Source organism: Crocodylus porosus, unplaced genomic scaffold, assembly GCF_001723895.1.
Source record: "Crocodylus porosus isolate Cpor-Errol unplaced genomic scaffold, CroPor_comp1, whole genome shotgun sequence".
Lineage (NCBI taxonomy): Eukaryota > Metazoa > Chordata > Crocodylia > Crocodylidae > Crocodylus > Crocodylus porosus.
In genome coordinates, this window is record NW_017728914.1 from 24,865,236 (window position 1) to 24,884,400 (window position 19,165).

At 45.6% G+C, this 19,165-nt stretch overlaps 1 protein-coding gene across 2 annotated transcripts in view; it reads right to left on the reverse strand.

Annotated features, from left to right (window-relative positions):
- ARHGAP26 (Rho GTPase activating protein 26) overlaps nt 1–19,165 on the reverse strand; it is a 313,273-nt gene that overhangs the window by 231,614 nt on the left and 62,494 nt on the right. The window lies entirely within an intron of this gene.

The following is a 19,165-nucleotide window of genomic DNA, read 5'->3' on the forward strand; positions in this document are numbered from 1 at the left end:
GGGGGGGGGGGGTGTTAACCTGTTTAGCAAGCTTTCTATTCCAAGCATACACTACCTTTGTGATCTTTTTGCAGGAAAGGGGCCATCTCAGAATTTAAATGCACATATTTATTACTTCACAGATCTAAACCCCATCAATTTACCACTTGAAATAGCGTGGTGGATACAGAGCAGGATTTTCATAATGCCCTCAGTGCCTTAGGGCCACACAGTCAAGTGGCTTAGAATGGGCACCCAAGTCAAACATTGGCTTCTAAGTGCAATCACCAACTAAATTCCTGGTCTTGCTCACTCCCTTCCCCAGTGACTTTCCCCAACCCCTCAGACTTTAGCAAAGTTCCTTTTTCCGCAGCAAAAAGACTCTTCCCCCTGGGAGTTTTGAGAGAGTGACAGAGACAATTAATCCAAGACACTCCTTTCCTGAGGAATAAATGAGCTGAGCTTGCTTTAGACTTAACAGAGGATTTTCTTCGGTGGATGCAAAATGTAGAGTTCAGTCTTCATTTTATCTGACTTGACCTGTCCTGTTCTTGGCATCACCAGGGGAAGGCAAATTGCTCAGGTTCCTAGAAACTGATTCTGTAAATATTCCAATGTGCCAGTGAAATGACACCCCGTGGCGCTTACAGGAACAGGCCTCCTTCGGAGGAAAGAGAACACTAAACACACACAAGAGCAAGACGAACATCCTAGGAAAGTGAACACAATCCAGGTTTGGGAAGGCTTCCAGCAGCAGAAAGAAAGGTCAGCAAATCAGTGGGACCTGCCAGATACAACATGAATGGGAGGAAGGACAATCACTGCTTTGTGAACAGCTTTTTACCTTCATAAGGCAACAGAACTTCCCTGTTTCAGTTGCTTTTTGGGAAAGGAAAATTTGTGAGCTACAAAGCCTTCAGAAAAAAAGGCATCTGGGCTCTGACTTTGGGAGAGGGACAAAGTGCAAAGGGACTTGTAGAGGCTGTTCTAACAATCAGGACAAGTACCCGCGGGCAGGCAGCACAGTTGCCCTAAGGGACGTGGGAATGAAACATTTACACATTTTAAAAAGATACTCCCGGCTTATGACATTCTTTTCATAAACACTTCTCCGTCTGTTACTCAAGACCCCATCCTTACTCCCCATCTTTATGCAGCTGCCTTGCTTTTCACACTATCCCATGCCACACGCAACCAAACCAAAACGATCTGCACATTTGGGCATACACTTCTTCACAACACCTCCTAAAGGTCAAGAATTCCCCTGTGAAACCCATGCCTACTTGTCTGAAGGCAAGTTACTGCTGGATTGATCATGGGGAAAAAACCACAAAGTACCAACCACCTAGGTACCAACCCCAGTCTCCCCTCTCCCCTCCAGTACGGGCACCCCCCCACTATTTACCTGTACCTTATCTTGTCCCATGCTGCTACAGCTCCTCCTCTCAGCTCCTTCACTTCAGTTGCTATGATAGAAGAATAAAGCTTTGTGACTCTCCCCCTGATCTCCCTAATTTATGTGGGATGTTGCCAAAGGAGGCATCCAGCCAGCTGCTTAGCAATCCAGGGTCTCTGTAGGAGACCAAGGCATGGCAGAGGGCTACCGGTAGATACAGTAGCTCATTTTGTGTCTTCCAAGGCAGCTTCCAACACTTGTTTTGTTGAAGGCTTTTGTTCCGTTTTTTTTTTTTTAAATAAAAAAAATCAGAGTTATTTAGTGAAGGTGAGAGCTGGAACAGCTTGTTCTTTTACTCAAAGAGCTGGGCCATTGCAAAATGCGAGGCCACCGGAAGGGCAGACAGGCACTCAAGTCAAGAGGCACAAGGAGAAGTTGCAGTGTCACACTCAAATTGCTGTATGGCCTTATGTGCTTCTTTGGGACTCGGGTAAGCAGCCAGGTAGTGGAGCTGAATGAGGGTTCTCCAATGAATGCTCTGCCATCAACCTACAAAATGCTGCCTGGGTCATCTAACCTGCTGCTCACACTAAGGCCACCATAGGGAAATGGGTGCTGGGAGAAGGAAGCTTGTCCCAAAATATTAATGAAAGTCTCTACAGTCTAAATGGTGACTTGTGGCTACTTTGAAGATAAGTTTGCTGCTTTTCTGTGGGGGCCCAAAACATTTTTCACTGCCTAAGCAAAAGCTTGTGTTTGCACTTTGAGGGTCCAACGGAAGAAAGCAAGCTAAACATTTATTTCTTGCCCCTAACCCCCAGCTCAGAGTTTAACCTAGTCACTCTATGCCAACCTTATAACTTTTGTTAATAATAAGGAAACTGCCATTCATTACTCAAGGATCCTCTTCCTGTTTCCAAGTCCTGTGCTGACCTCAGGGTTGCCGGTTTTGTTTGTACAACATATTGCCGCACTTTTCTCTTTAAACGCACCACAGGCCTAATAATATCCTGACTACATAACGTGCTGTAGATCCCCAGTCAAAACAGGTTTACTACTACATCATTCACTCCTGCAGCTCTCTGGGCAGGATCCAAATGCCACATTCCACCACGGAGAGGAGGAGTGGAAAGAGGCTGGTGAAAGGGCTGGGAGCAAGCCAAGCTCACACAGCCCATTTCAAACCGGCAGTGTAAAACATGACAGAGAGTAACCCAGGGTCAATAATATTTACATTTTGGCAGCGTCCGTTGCTACGGCTACCCAAAATATTAAATGTTTCACAAAAAAACGGAAAAAAAAAAAACAAGAGAGACTAGGAGTTTGGACCCTGGGGTTGTATTCCCAACATTGCTGCATCAGTAAAAGATCTGGACTGGTGACAGGCAACCACACCTCTTCTCCAGAAGCCTTTGCCCAAGGGTACCAACTCATTTAATCTCTATGGAGCCATGTGCGATCAAGAAAAAGGCTGCAAAGCCAACAATATGCCAATGTGTTTTCTTGCTCTCCATGGCTGCATCTAATGCCATCATAAAAATGCCACAGCACTTGGACAGAGAACAACTGCCTCAAAACAAAACCCAGGCCATCTTGCTCAAAAGAGTTAACCTGGACAACCCCATAGCTCCATCTCCCACCACAACCCTTACACCCACTGAAGGCAGCATCAGGTTCGGTTTCTGAAGTCAATTCAATTTATTAATATTAGTCACAAGGAGCACTGCTACTTACTGAGAAGATGCCCAGACACTGCAGAAGCTTCTGATGGAAATTAGATAGCTACCATAAAACCAATACTTCTACAGTCTTCATCTGACCATTTAAGTACTTTATGAGTACTTTCAGGCCTCAGTACAGCAGGAAATAAATATTCCCATTTTACAGTCAGGGAAATGATGCCCAAGAAATTAATAGAGGCCTTGTCCAAATCTTCCAGTCAGGGGTTGGTCAGGATTACACCTCCACGTTCCTCTGACTAAGATCAGGATTGTCCTCTGTTTATCTTGGGCTTCATTACTATAGTCAATATATTCATATGTTATGTAGCAGCTGAATACACTTACCTCTGGTAACCAAACCCTATTATTTAGGAGACAATCAGCTATTGTGTATTTTAGGTGCAGATGAGTCGACCATGCTAATGAGACTGGGCTTGAAGTCTGGCTGCTGGTATGCTCCACTTGTCATTTAACACATTCTTTGGAGTATAAGCCAAGCCTCAAATCAAAGCAAAATTGCCCTGGGAACTAGCACCTACCTTTCGCTACACTTCAACAGTGTCTCACGATGCATTATAAATAGACACGGGTGGTGGGGAGAGAAGGGAGATAATTTCCAGCACAAAGATAAAATGAAAACTGCTCACAGCTACTTGCTGAACCACACAATCAAGTCACAAGAAGTGAAAGGAGACAGCTAAAATTAGGGACAACCTGAAATGTACCAAGTGGACCTAGGAGACCAGGTGAGAGAAGGAAAGGCACTGCTTTGCACACCAGACTTATCAGGAAAAATACCATAAAAACAATTTGTGCAAATAGAGAGAAATGAGCTTCTCATTCCACTTTGTGAGATACTTAAAGCAATGCTCTAGTGCATTTACACTCCCAAAGTACAGGCTTCCTGAAAACAATTTTTACAAAACCCACGATCAAGTGAAGTATTTTCATCACCAACATTTTAACATTCCAGTGAGACACAGCTTGCTCTACCTAAATATTCCTCCACGCTGTTTGTGATCCAAACACTGCAGAGGTGCGATGGCTCAAGAGAGCCAGAAAGTGAAATTCCCCATTTCTGGCCACTGGCCAAACTGAAAGTAATGTCAGATGCAATCAGAAGAGACAGTAAACAAAAAAATAAAATTTATCATATTTACTTGAATATAACACAGATTTCCACCACCACCCCCAATTAGCATGGGGGGAACCCGTCACCTTACATTTGAATACAAAGAAACCTCATTAAATATACTGCCTATCATTAAACTGCTATAAACTGCATGTGCTCAGGAATGGAAGCCCATTCTGAAACTGATAAACTGCAGCCAACACTGAGCATGGCTATAAAACACAGCACATATGGGGCAAATAAATATACTAACAGGAACCTACCACAAGGACAGGTTAGCGCACACTATCTGAATAAGATATATGGTAGTACCCATTGCATGCAGTCTCTCTCAGCACTAACTCTTTTTCAAGTCATGGTGGGCCACAACACTGAATACACTTCAACTTTCTCTTCACTCCCACAGCTGAGCTGCACCTTTCTTTCCCATTTCCATTGAGTCCTGTTTCTTCACCAGCCTTAAATGCCTAACAAATATTACCAAACACGGCCCCAAGCAGTTCACCCAGAATCCTTCCATCGCCCCCTCCGTAAGCCTGGAGCATATGATTAATGTGCCCCACCCTCCATGAGGTGAAGCTGAACCACATTAGCCCTGTGCTTCATCTGCATATAATTTTTTTGCAGGATTCTAGGACTCACAGTAAGAACACCAAATTCCAGTCATGAGTGGGGGCTAAATTAGCACATGGCTCTTTCGGGGGAAGGCCCGAGGGAGTAATCTGGAGTGTGTGCACACACACACACACACACACACACACACTCACACTCACACACACACAGCAGTGCTCAACTGTGGGGTCATCATAAACTTGAAATGCTCTCGAGTCTGCAGGGGCCCAGCCCAATGAACTACATGGTAAATCAGAAGCCTTCTGGCTTTGGACTAATATCATGCACCGTTCACATTACATGCAAGTAGGTACAAAAAAGTGCTGCTTAAAAGTATACTTGTGGAGCATCTATGCTAAAACTTTCAGCAGATCCAAAAAAGATAAAATACATTGATTCTGGATGAACTAAGTCTATGGTAATTTGCCTATATAGCAAATTATGTTTATTTCAAGGTCAGTGCTCCCAAATTTGCCCCTCACTTCCATGCGCTCAGAGACAGCAGGGTCTGACAATAAGGCAGGGATAGGAAGAAGCTGTGGGGTGGGGACAAAGAGGAAGGGGGCTACCTGACCCCCCACATTTATTTTTCCTGATATAGCAGGGGGAGGGGGACAAATTCAAGAAAAACCTGCAGTGTTGCAGCTAGCAAGGGGTAAACCCTTCACGTTACAAGTATATTGGTAGCAAGAAGAGGATCAGGGAAAGTGTGGGTCCCTTACTGAATGGGGGAAGCAACTTTGTGACAGAGGATGCAGAAAGGGATGATGTGCTCAATGCCTTCTCGGCCTCAAACTTCACAGACAAGGTCAACTCCCAGTTTACTGCACCTGGCAGCAGAATCTGGGGAGGAGGTGGTGAGCAGCCAGTGGTAAAATAACAGGTTAGGGACCATTTAGAAAAGATGGACATATACAACTCCATGGGGCCACACGGGATAAATGCAAGAGTGCTGAGAGTTTTGGCTGATGCGACTGCAGAGCCATTAGCCATCATCTTTGAAAACTCATGGCAGTCAGGAGAGGCCCCAGATGACTGAAAAAGGGCAAACGTAGTGCCCATCTTTAAGAAAGGGAAAAGGGAGAATCCAGGCAACTACAGACCTGTCAGCCTCACCTCAGTCCCTAGAAAAATCATGGAGCAGATCTTCAAGGAATCCATTTCTAAGCACTTGGAGGAGAAGGTGTTTAGGAAAAGCCAGCATGGATTCACCAAGGACAAGTCATACCTGACCAACCTGACTGCCTTCTAGGATGAGATGACTGGCTCTGTGGATGGAGGGAGACCAGTAAATGTGGTATACCTTTATTTTAGAAAAGCTTTTGATACAGTTTCCCAGAACATTCTTGCAGGCAAGCTAAGGAGAAAGTACAGGCTGGATGAATGGACTGTAAGGTAGATAGAAAACTGGCTGGAGCATTGGGCTCAGAGGATAGTAACTAATGGCTTGATGTCTAATTAGCGGCCGGTTTCAAGTGGAGTGCCCCAGGAGTTGGTCCTGGGGCCTGTTTTGCTTTTTGTTTTCACCAGCAACCTGGAAGAAGGCACAGAGTACACTCTCAGCAAGTCTGCAGATGACACCAAGCTGGGAGGAGTAGTAGATATGCTGGAGGGTAGAGCTAGGATTCAGCATGACCTAGACAAATTGGAGGATTGGGCCAAAAGAAATCTCATGAGGTTCAACAAGGACAAGTGCAAAGTCCTGCACTTAGGACAGAACAATCCCATGCACCAGTACAGGCTGGGGGCCAACTAGCTGGGCAGCAGCTCTGCAGAAAAGGACCAGGGGGTTACAGTGACAATAAGCTGAATGAGCCAGCAGTGTGCCCTTGTTGCCAAGAAGGCTAACGGCGTACTGGGCTGTATCAGTAGGAGGTCAAGAGAAGTGATTATTCCCCTCTATTCAGCATTGGTGAGGCCACATCTGGAGTACTGTGTTTAGTTCTTGGACCCTCCACTGCAGAAAGGATGTGAACAAGTTGGAAAGGGTCCAGCAGAGGGCAACAAAAATAGTTCAGGGACTGAGGAACATGACTTCTGAGGAAAGACTGAGGGAACTGGGCTTATTCAGTCTAGAGAAGAGGAGACAGAGGAGATTTAATAGCAACTTTCAACTACCTGAAGTGGGGTTTAAAAGAAGATTAAGCTAAAAATGTTCTCAGTGGTAGCACATGACAGAACAAGGAACAATGGTCTCAAGTTACAGCAAGAGAAGTTTACGTTAGATATTAGGAAGAATTTTCTCACCAGGAGGGTAGTAAAACACTGGAACAGGTTACCCAGAGAGGTGGTGGAAGCTCCATCCTTGGAGGTTTTTAAGACCTGGCTAAACAAAGCTTTGACTGGGATGACCTAGTTGGGGATGGTCATGCTTTTAGCAGGGGGATGGACTAGATAACCTCCTGAGGTCCCTTCCAACCCTAATCATCTATGATTCTATAATAATTAGATACTGTACCTGGAAAAATTATAATAAATTTTTAAAATTCCATATACAGAACCTAATTATTGGGGGGGAGTCAACTTGTATTCAGGGTTGCCTTGCATTTGAGTAAGTATGGTAATATTTTAAAACACTTTCACTTTGATTGTTTAAGGTGCCCTGAGTAACAATACCCATTGCTGACCTGACATTGACCCTGTGACAAAGAAGGAGTAGGAACAGGCGGCTGAAAGGACGATATTCTGAAATCAAATATGAATTAAGTGAAACAAAACAAAAAAAATTCTGCAACCTATAAACTCAAAGCATGGAAGTCCCAAAAAAGAAGGCCTCCTGACTTGTTGGACATATGGGCACGTCCAGAGAAGCGGGAATGTCCATTCCTCAGGGATAACTACCAGCGGCAACACCCCACTGTTGCATGGCAAGTTGCCCCAGATGGGGTAAGGGAGGCTGGGGCCAGCACCTGGGGTTCTGGGGGTCTCCCAAGACTCCAGCAGCAGCGATCCAGGTACACAGAGCCTGACCAGCAGCCAGAGCATGGTTTCAGGCAGTGCAGGCTGCTGCCATATGCGCTGCACCACTTTTTTCTGGCATGGGTATTTTGACACCGGGATCTCCCAGTGTCAGAAAAACCTGCCATGCTGCAAATTAGCAGTACAGTGAACACCTGAATGTGCAGCACCACAGACAGCTCTGCAGCACCCCAACCCACAAGTGCACACTCGTCTGGATGCACCCACAGACTCCCAACTAAAGATATCAGGCAAGGACATGGTGGCAAACCTCAAAACAGTTTGGGACCCACAGCCGAGTTTGATTGTTTACAGCATGGGAGTTCAGCCCCCAGCCTGCGGGTCAGATCCATTCCACCGCAGTAGGCCATCCAGCCCTGAGGGTGCCCTCCAGGTGGGAGCAACGGCATTAAGCCCCTGCTGCCAAATTTCTGGACCCATGGGAAACCCCAGGCCCTGAGCGCTGGATCAGCCACCCAATCCCAGTGCGCAAAGTTGGGTGGGAGCAACACTGGGCCCCAAGGCCTGATCCCAGTGTGCAGGGCCAAGAGAGGGAGACCCAATCCTGGAACACAGGGGGGTGGGAAGGGTCAGTGTCAGGTCCCAAAGCAGTATCTGGCCTGAGAACTGGGCCTGCACCCCTCACCAGGCCCGCAGAGCCTGCTGCTGGCTTAAGTCATGGAAGGAAATATCCAAGCTGCAGAATATCACGTATGCGTTAACTGAAGCTGACTCAGCTGTGACTCAGCTTAATCTTCACCATGTCTTGGTAACTGTTAGCTAAAACTGTACAAAACCTGACAGCTAGAGGCTGTGGATTCTTGCCTGAATCTTTGTTTTCAATTTGCAGAATCTCTCTCTCACACACACCCACACAAAATTTCCCTTCAAGTTTTGGGCTGAATCAACCCAAAAGTGCAGGGACACTTTCTATGATGGTTAAAACCATGCTTAACAATGACAGTTCCACGTAGTTTTGGAGTCAAATACAGATCACTCACAAAGTTTTCAAGTCTTACTGAACCTAGCTAGACTTCTTATATTAACTAACGCCTGAACTTGAAGAAAATATTACATTAGAACAGAAAAAAAACCCTTAACACCAGGAACTGCATCATGACCAGAGTTGTCAGCCACCACGAGGTGGTGCTCACCTACATGGGACAGAAGGCCTGGAAGGAGTGTACGTGACAACAGCTCAGAAAGATCTGCAGTGCTGAGATGACACCAGGGGAGAAAACTGTACATTTCTTTTCATTCAGATTCAATTAGAAAGATATTAATAAAAACAGAGGAAAGACTAGTCCAGTCAGGTTAGGTGTGCTCAGAAATAATGTGCCAATAGCAGAGAATGCAAATTCTCTATATGGTCCACCCTTCAAAACAGTGTTGTATCACCAGCAGAAATAACAATGTTTGTGGAAATAAGGTGGAATGCAACTGTGCTGGTAGGTCTTGCATAGCACATAACATTTATGGTCCAGAATTGTAAAACCATGGCCAACAATACAATAGAAAAAAGATTTAAATCAAGAATGCAGCTAACAGTCAGCATGTTCTACATCCGAATCCTATTCATTTCCTTTCACTATTAGAACTATGAAAAAGAAACGAAATGCAGGATGATCGTCAGGGCTCCCTCTCCCACCTGCACTTCTGCTCCTTCTGTGTGTGCTCGCACGTTGTTATGACAACGGAAATGGAGAAGGGCAGAGAGTTTATCTTTGATTATTTTAGGTGCAGATGAGCAGACAATTCTAGTGAGGCCAAAGGCAAGCCCAATTTTCATCACGTGTATATTGAAAAGGCCTGTAGATAAGATCTGAAGTGAAGGGCTGAAGCATTTCCAAAAACACAGAATAGGTGAAAACATGATGGGGGTGGGATTGGGGGAAGACAGATGTTATCTAGCCTGACGTCCTATCTCCACATCTACTTCTAACAACATTAGCATCAGAGGCCCTGAGAAGCCGAAGAAGAGTATACAGCAGGAAAAGTAAAAACCTCACTAAGTACAGGAGAGACTTTATATAACCTTCAATATAAAAATTACCACATCAGACAAAAGCAAGGACTCCCCTAGACCACAAGTTGAATACTGCTTGCAACATGCCCGCCACAAGGCCCCTTGCTGCCAACCCAGATGCCACTTGCTCTGCCACCAATGTCCCAGCTTGACAGTCTGGATGGAATTGCTTGGCAGGCTGGATCTGGCCCACTGGTTATACATTCCCAGCCCCTGCCCTGGACCAACATCTCTGCCAGCTCCAGGTATCAGATGTTGCAGGGGCAGGGACAAGAAATAACACACTCAACAATCACGGAGTTGAGAAGCCCAGAAGGAAAGTGCCTTCCTAACTCATGTAAGCAGTTAATAGTTGTCTTCTACCTTATAAATTATTGTCCTAGCTAACCTAACTACAGATGTTACTTTTTTTTTTTTTTTTTTTTAAATCTAACCCTCTTTAAGATCATGTCACGCTCTTGACCTCGATCACCTTTAATTCTCTCTAATATTTCAGCACGTCTCCGTATTCTAGCAGCTGAAGTAAGGGTCAGAAGTCATGTCCTTCTCTACGTCGTTTTATTAAGTGAGTTGTGAGAGAGGTGCACAGCATCATTTCCAGACTGCACGGCCTTCATCTAAGATGCATCCAAACTGATCCCCTTTTTTGCACTGGAGCTTCTGTGGTGCTGGCAAAGCTATGACGACTACTCCAGGAAAGTTAACTTGACAGAAAGCAGGCTCAAGTACTACACTCTGGAGGTCTAACTGCGTAACTATAGCAACCAATAATCCAAATAAAATGCCCTTTTAAAAATGATGTACTGGCTCATTATTACAATATAAGGTTACAGGCTGAAAATTTATGGGAACAACTACAGTAGCACTTTCCTTTCAGAGTTCTTCAACCTTGGGGGGAGAGGGGTTACAAATAAAAAGGCTGTCAAAGAAAATGAGAATAGGGAAAGCCAGGAGACAAGCTAGATGAGGGGAGCTGACATTAAAGTAACCAAACCAATTAAAAGGATTATACTGTCAGGAACACCTGGGCAAGCTGGCATCAGACTGTGAGTCTTAAGAGGATCATGCTATAAAACTTCTCTTTCCACACAAGCCTCTGCCCTTATACTTCACTGGTCTAGTCATCATTCTTTACTGCCACTAGAGCAGGGGGAGAGGATTAGATGGGAATTTGTGCCTAGCTAGAGTTATGTACAAACAAAAGACTGATTCACAACAGAGAAAAACAGTTTCTATATAAAGGTGATTCTAGCTATAGGGACTGCTAGTCAGTGCCTTAAAGCAAGCTCTCTCTTTCAAGCACAAACCAAGATCAACTTGCAGCTCACAAAATACGACCACAGTAAATACCCACATGCACCAGGGGATGCCCACCTCCCATGGTCTGCCACCCACAACCTACAGCAACGTGATTTACGAAGGGCTGATGCTCCGAAGGCTGGTTATTCCATCTAGGACATGGAAAGGCTGTTTGTTTTGAAGTTCAGAAAATAAGTCCTCTTTGACCCTGCGTTTGTGCAGCCAACACTCACCAGTATCTACAAAAAGGCCTACTCCTATTTTTGCAGCCAGCCAGAGTTGCTCTGCTCCTTTAAAATAAGCAAGTGCCTTCAGCAGATGCTGACAGGTGCCTGGGCCAGTGCCAGTCCAGTCACCCCCACTTGAGAACTCTAGAAATCAAACGACATTGCCAGAGTTGATCTGGATGAGAAACAGTGGGATGGGAAGAGACATCGCATTCTGGCACTTGCACCGTGGCTCTGACCAGAGTCCAAAAGAGGCCCTCTTCAGCTGTGAATTCCCCTGGGCTGGCTTGTTAGCCAAATCACTTTCAACTATTACAGTCTCTAATATATCCTAGAAAGCACATTCCTACACATGAAGGGGGTTTTTTTGTGGCTTGTCTGGCTTGTTGCTTCTTTAGTGTTGGGGAGCAATGTCCTCTTTACTGGCAAGAACCTCACAATCATTCATTACTAGGGGAAGACAACAGATCTTTTCTGCATTATTGCAGGGTGTTCATGGCTCAGCCAGACCCTGTAACAGAAGGGGGGCTTGAGCCATCAGCACTGGCTCCTTTAGACTTTTCACTGACTACCCTCACACCAGCCTCCACTCAGCTCAACCTGCTAGCCAGCATATCCCCTTCTGCATCTTTTTACCTCCCTTGGTGCTGCTCTCCATGCCTCATAGTTTCCTTTCTGTTCCCTCTCTAAATTCACTTCTTATAAAATAGATTCTACCTACAACAAAGCAATGAACCTTTAACAAAGTACTAGACCTGCCTTAGCCTCCTAGCAGCCTATTTTCTCACCTCTGTGCACCAATTTTTACTTCATTTCTCCCACCTCCTTTTGCTTAATCCTAATCTTAAAAACTTCTCTAGGCAGAGAAATTCTTCCAGTCTTCCATGCAGAGCTTTCAGTCTGTGTGCTGTTGGAACCATATTGGCAGAGTGTATTTATATTCAAAGTGCCCGGCCAGAGAAATGCTCATGGACATGTGATATAGTTTCACCCAGATTTAAAATAGACATAAATCCCCGATTCCACTAAAAGACAGCGTAAAAATCAGGAACTAACTTAGCGCCACACCGGCATGGGATAAGTAACCACTGTACAGACAGGTTGTTGTATGGAGAGTTTTTACCCTAAAGCATCCCCAGTGGGGATGAACTGAGGGGTTGAACTGACATGCCATCTAATGAAGATGTGTAAAGCCTATTTATTCATACATTGTCCTACACCCCAAAATAAGGGGAAGGGGAAAGGGGAATAGAAGTGATAGCTAGACTAGAGAAAGACCTTTAAATCAAGGTAAAGCTAGAACACACGGAGAGAAAAAGTTAAGGATCAAGATGATCAACAGTCAATGGATATATTACTACAGCAGCAACTTCTCTCCACTCCAAGTTGTTTTAAAATATAAAGGGAAAAAGGATGCCAGTTCTGAGGAAAGGATTTTATCTGTAAATCACAAGTTGGCTGATGTTCAGCGACTGCCTTTAGATGCCTCAAGCAGCATCACATTTTTCAGAAAGCTTACCTCAGATTACAGAAGAGCACAATTCAAGACCTCACTGCAGGAGCCAGCTCCTTCCATAATTTTGTGCTTTCACTTAGTTTATAAGTATACATTGGATGACTCAAAAAACCCATTACACATAACACCCCAAAGCAAGAAAGGGGTTACAGGGCAATTACTTATGTTCACTTCAGTAGGGAATTTTATTAATTCTTTGTATGGCAGTAGCACCCAGAAACTGCAGTCTGGATAGGACCAGATTGTTCAGGTGTTAATCATAGACACAATACAATTAAATCACACACACTTCAAAACTGTTACTTTATAGAAACAGAGAGACAGACAGAGCCAACAGCCAAGTACTAAAGATGTTCCCCTTTTCCAAATGATAACAAAAAGAGGTCAAGAGATGGGTATCAGAGCTACATCGAAGCACATTTAAAATCGTAGAACACCAAAAGATGCTCTTATAAAATGGCATTTACCTTCCAGTGTATGTCCCCTAATTCTGCCTTAGGTAGGAAGCACTTTGCAGAGGTATCAAAGTCTCTATTTAAAATCCTTTCTACACTGTTTCCCTTTCATCTTCTTTTGCCCTAGTCCCTCTCTCTCCACAACTTAAGCCTCTTTCTATTCCAATTTAGGATGTGCACCTCAAAAGCAGAAGGGTAACTAAAGGGACCAAAAAGACTGCACTTCATAAACAAAAACACACAAATAAAACAAAGGAGTAGGAACCATGGTCCCTCTTGCTTTCACCACGTAGGAGCACCGTCTCCAAGTGGACACAAAACTGATACCCACATGTCATTGCAACCTTTGTCTAAACATACTTTGGGACAATTCCAATGACCTTTTGCAGTGGCTTTAGGCTATTATCTCTGCTCACGAGGGAAAGAAATCACACATGCAGACAATTCATTTCACAGAATGGGTACACCATTTGCTGGCACTGCTAAAACATACAAAGATCACGTGCTGTAGCACATGGGTCAGACAGCGGCACAAAGAATTTAAAAAGTGCTGTGAACAGGATGCAAACTGGGAGAAACAAAGTACAAACTTTTTTCTTAAAGGGTTCACTTTCTACCAGGCATTAAAGTTATTCAGGTACAACGTTTCCCATGCCAATCAGATAACCTCTCTTCCTCTAGCAGTATCAGGACACAGGAAAGGAAATTCAGCCTTAAAAGCAAACCTCTGGCTTTTCAGTCGTATCATTACCGACAGCAACTTCAACAAAGCACGTTTAGAGGTTAGAGCCAAAAAGGGAAAACGACCCTGGGTTCCCTTCCCAATTCTGTGACACTGAACCTCAGAGTGCTAACACATCACTTACCATTGGTAAGATAGCAAAACCCATCCTATCCCAAGGACAGTGAAAGGCCCAGAGACTGTCAGAGAAACAGGGCTGATACCACCACAGATGTGCCAGAAGAGCAGCGGTGCAGAGCCCCCCAACCACATCATCGTACAGTACTGCAGAAGGGGTTTTCCTGCTGGGTTAGCTACACCAGCTCTCCATACAACAGCAGCTCTGCCCTCTCCTGTCAGCACAGCTGCAGTCAGATGGGTGACCCTGCCAGAAAACTAGGCTGGCTGGGAGCGTGATCTTTTCACACCATCTAGCAGACATGACTGTGCCAGCAAAACTCTGTAGCATAGACCAAGCCTCAGTGTTTATGAAGCACTAAGGAAAAAAACATAAGCTCACCCTCTCTTCAGTTTGCAAATGGCTTCCAATTACTTGAATATGTTCAAATAATTCTTGCAAATAAGATATAAGCTGTAGCTTGTCCGCCACGGTGTAGTCACTATCTAAAAACCTGGCTTATGCACCCGGGTCACACAGGAGCCCTGTTCCTCAGCTGGGGTCACAGCTCAGCACCTCCAACAACGTGTTACAGATTTGAAATTCATCTCCCACGAATGCAAAGCTAAAGGTTCACCATTTCCACAGCCACTCCTCTCAGGACATGCAGTCCCTTAAATATTCATGGAACAGGGATACAAAAACAGAGCATGAGTACACACAAAACATGGGGGGGGGGTTCAAATCCACGTTATGAGGAGCAAAGGTGAAAGACTCGAAAGTGGGCCTGGCTCCCAGGACCTTCTGGGCTAGCAAGGGCCCAGAAGGGAAAGTGGCCTGGAGAGACCCAGCAGAAGGGGAAAGGCCAGTAGGGCCCTGACACCAGAGAGGACCGGATCACCTGCCTGGATGATAAAGGACCTTGCTAGATCCTGTAAGTTGCCCTGGAAGGGGAGGAATTTTTCTTGGACTTTTCCCTTTTCTTGTTGGCTTGTTAAACAGTGGGACTGTGGGGTGGTCCCTTGCAGCAGAAGAGTGTCCGTCACCCCGAAGCAAGGAAGCAATTTATGTTGAGAATTCTGGTTTTCCTTTTGTTTGATGGAGACCGGGTGAACCAGGAACAGCTGTAAGGGGAGATGTGGAGGCTGCAACACAGGATGTTTCAGCACAACCTACTTCCTATGTGGAAGGTTGGAAGTGCAGGCATGATAGCCCAAGGGCCCATTGCAGTGATGCAAGGTGCTGAGTAAAGTGCTGGCAAAACCTAAGACTTGAGTTTCCCTTGGAGGGAGGAAAACCTGGGAGTAGCCCAGAGCCTGAGGCAACCAAATTGAGAGACAGAGAAGAGGAAGCTGGCGAGGTGAAAGCCTGACCAGGAAACAAGAGCCCCACCAGGCAGCGAGATCCAGCTGGAAATCCCATCTTCCAGTGGTAGACACCTCCTATATTAACTCTTTTTCCAACAAGGCATGGCAGGTGACTGGGACTGGGAGGTCTCCGAGTGGGACTAGGGTGGCAGGATCAACTGTAATGGGACAGAGGGACTGCCTTCCCCCAGGTCCTGTCACAATTAACTAAGAGGCAAATGTGTGTGTGTGCGCACACGCACACACACGGAGCATTTGCTCAAGACCTTCTCCATCAAAGGCGGGGGGGACAGTGGAAGCAGCACGGCACCACACAGGATAAACTGCAGTGAACCACAACCCTCACACCACGCAAGAGAAGAGACCCCCTCCTTAACCAGCACCCCAACCTATTCACTTGCTTCCCCCCTCGGAAATGATCATGGAACGGCTGAAGTCATCCACTCTAGAAATTCGCCACTACTGTGTTGGTTTCTCATTCTCCCTCCCAGCAGAGAGAACAAAATCAGACGGAGACCTAAAAAAGTTACATGTTCTCTTGCAATATTCTTTTACAGGGGTGCACAGTCCCTGGCCCACAGAACAGATCCTGCCCACACCCCTGTGCGCCTGGCCCGTAGGACTCCCCATGGGTCTGGAAAATTGGCAGCAGGAGTGCTAGCACCACTCCCCAATGCCAAGGTTCCCGACCAGTGGGGGGAGCCCTCCGTCCCGCACGCTAAATTGCACACCCAATCCCAGAACGCAGGCCCAGGTAGGGATGGTGCCAGGCCCCATGGCCCAATCCCAGCATGTCAGGGACTAGGAGGGAGCCCCAGGGCCCAATCCTGGTTTCAGAGGCCAGGAGGTGGTGACACCAGGCCCCTGGGAACCAATCCCAGCAGGAAGGGGAAGCACTGGGCCCCTGGGGACAAATCCTGGCACACTGGAGAGGGAGGGGACGGTGCTTGGCCCCAGGGGTCAATCCTGGCATGTGGGGCTTGATCCAGTCTACAGACCAGCCCTGCCCCACTCATCTGGCCTTCAGGTCTTGCAGGATGTCTGTCTATGAATAGATACTCATTCCCTCAAAGGACAGTTTCAGTTGCACCTTCCTCTTCCTGAAAATCATGTACGATTCAGGCACATGCTTAACATTATAAAAAGCTTCTTCCACGCATCTTCCAGAAGGCTACAGACACACCAGGGTAAATCACTAACCCCCAGAGCTAACAAAACATACTCTAGGCCTCTGTCCAGGTCCTACTGGAGATGCTGGCTGACAACTTCCAGCAACAAAGCTCGCCGAGCCCTCATACTGCATCAGCACAGCACTCAGCACATCTGTGGAGAGCAAGGGCTCTTTCCAAGGCCTGTTAGATCAACGTTACTACCAGTATTTGCTGGCCTTGCCACAAACACATCCCACTTGTTGTAGGAGAGCCTGCCTTTATTACCCTTACCTATTTGCAATCGCCTTGTCCTATTGGTATTTTAAAATTCCCCTCCACTCCTTCCCACCCCTGTGGGATCTCAGGAGTCATTTCCTGGAGGGTGGGTTCTCTTACACATGTTTTCATTGCAAGTCCTGGGAATGAAGCAGCATTTTGAACAAAAAGCTCTTTCCAAGGCAATTAACAAAGCAACATGGAGTTGCCTAGAAGGCCATGAAATGATCCTCCATAAACAGACTTTTGTGACCTTCCTCCATGGTGCATCATGATGCACAAAGCCAGAAAGGTCTTCAAAAGGAGGCCCCACTTCTTACGCCGGGACAGGAATGCTCTTTATGGCACAGGTGTGATCCAGAGAGAAACACAGCAAGCATTCCTAGCTGGGCAGGTATTGCTCCTCAGAGAGCTCTCTCAATTTAGAGATGGGAAAGAGACCTACTATTAGGTCATACTGCCCATCCTGGTGACACTACAGCACTATTTATACACAACTCATTCTCCACTGCTTCATCCAATCCAATTTTGGATGGCTCAGTCAACAGTTTCTCCCACTTCTCTTGGGAGGTTCTCTCACAGCCTAACGCTTCACCCTGAGAAGGCTTTCCTAGTCCCTAGCCTTAAATTCTTTCCTACTCTATCCCTTTACTCCTCAAACCCTTCAACCTACCACCCTCCTTTTCCCTTGTGCTTATGCCCTTGAGAACATTTCTAGGCTCTAAAGTGGCAACAGACCATAGTCATGCTTCAAATGGGAGGTTCTTTCCAGATGGAGCTAAGCCCTGAGGGCCCTAAAAATGATGGAAGCCTAGATAAGTTTTACAGCATGGAGTTTTTAAACCAGAAACAAAAGACCCGGTCATTCTACTATCAAGTGGTTTTCCACTTCCCCTCCTTCCCTGACAGACAGCACACGAGCGTGGCCACAGGGCCCAGAGCTATAGGGAACAGCCATAAAGGCATCAAGATAACAAGAAAAGGTCATATAAAAATTCCTGCAGAAAAGACCTATATATGTTACCGCACTAGCGCTATTAATATTAATTACATTTACTTAGCAACAAGGAAATGCCAGCTGAAGCTAACTGCTTCATGAGAGTGGCTGTGAATGTACAGCCCTAAAGCTTCACAGCCAGGGAACCAAGAATCACTTGGCGCTTTTTCTCCTCTCTCCCATACACCCTCTGACTAATTAGAAATACTTGAAAGCAGGGCAGGACAGCAACCTGAGAAAATGCCAGTCTTTTCCACACTGCCGGAAATAGGGCTTGAAATTCTGGCTTAGCTCACAAATTCACTTCGTTGGTCAGCTCCTAGAACTACGGCTGGGAATCTCGCAAAACACCCCATGCAAATTGAACCTCTCCAAAAAAACTTCCAGGCTATAAAGGGAAGGGGATATGAAGGATAAGAATTTATACACGCTCGCTGCAGGGGAAGAAAGTTGCACTACCCCTATCCTGGGCAACATCTCCAAACACCAAATTCAAACCCCATTTTGCATTTAATATAAATTTAAAATCTGGTTCCCCATTATAACAAATGTGGAAGCTAGTTCAAATCGGCACAAGCAATTGCTTTTCAAGTACAAATGTATGGAAAAGTCAGTTGTTTTTAAAGAAAAACATTCAGGGGTGTCAACTGCCACAAATACCACTAATCCTGCAAAATTTGATTTTTCTTAAGGCGATTTCTGGAGTCATACAATTAAGAGCGAGACTCTCAGCTTCCAGTCAGGAGACAGGAAATGTCTAACCCTCATACTTTTGGCAGTTCTGATGGCAGGGTCACGTGTGACAGGGTCACATCAGTGACAACATGGGAGACCTGGAATTTTCCTACTTCTCCCATCCATCCCAACCACACCAATTTCAACTTGCACTCAGAAATGGGCAGAAGTGAGCAAAAGTGCTTAAAAAATTTTAGACAGCTAAAACTTTAAACTGAGAAAATAGATCTGAGTGGAAACCTTGAAAAAATATATAGCAGCTTCAGATGAGTTTCTGACTGGGAGAGCAGCAATGATCATGCTATTTACGGAGGCGGGTAAGGGTGAGGAGGAGGATTATTGCTACGCAACTGAGAAACAAAAAAACCCAGAAGTTTGAAATAATGGTGTCAACTGGAATCACCATCATCAAGTGCAAAACAAAGGGTTTGAAAGTTTTAATTCTCTGAGTAGCCCGCGTCTGTGTTGGATGTGCCATT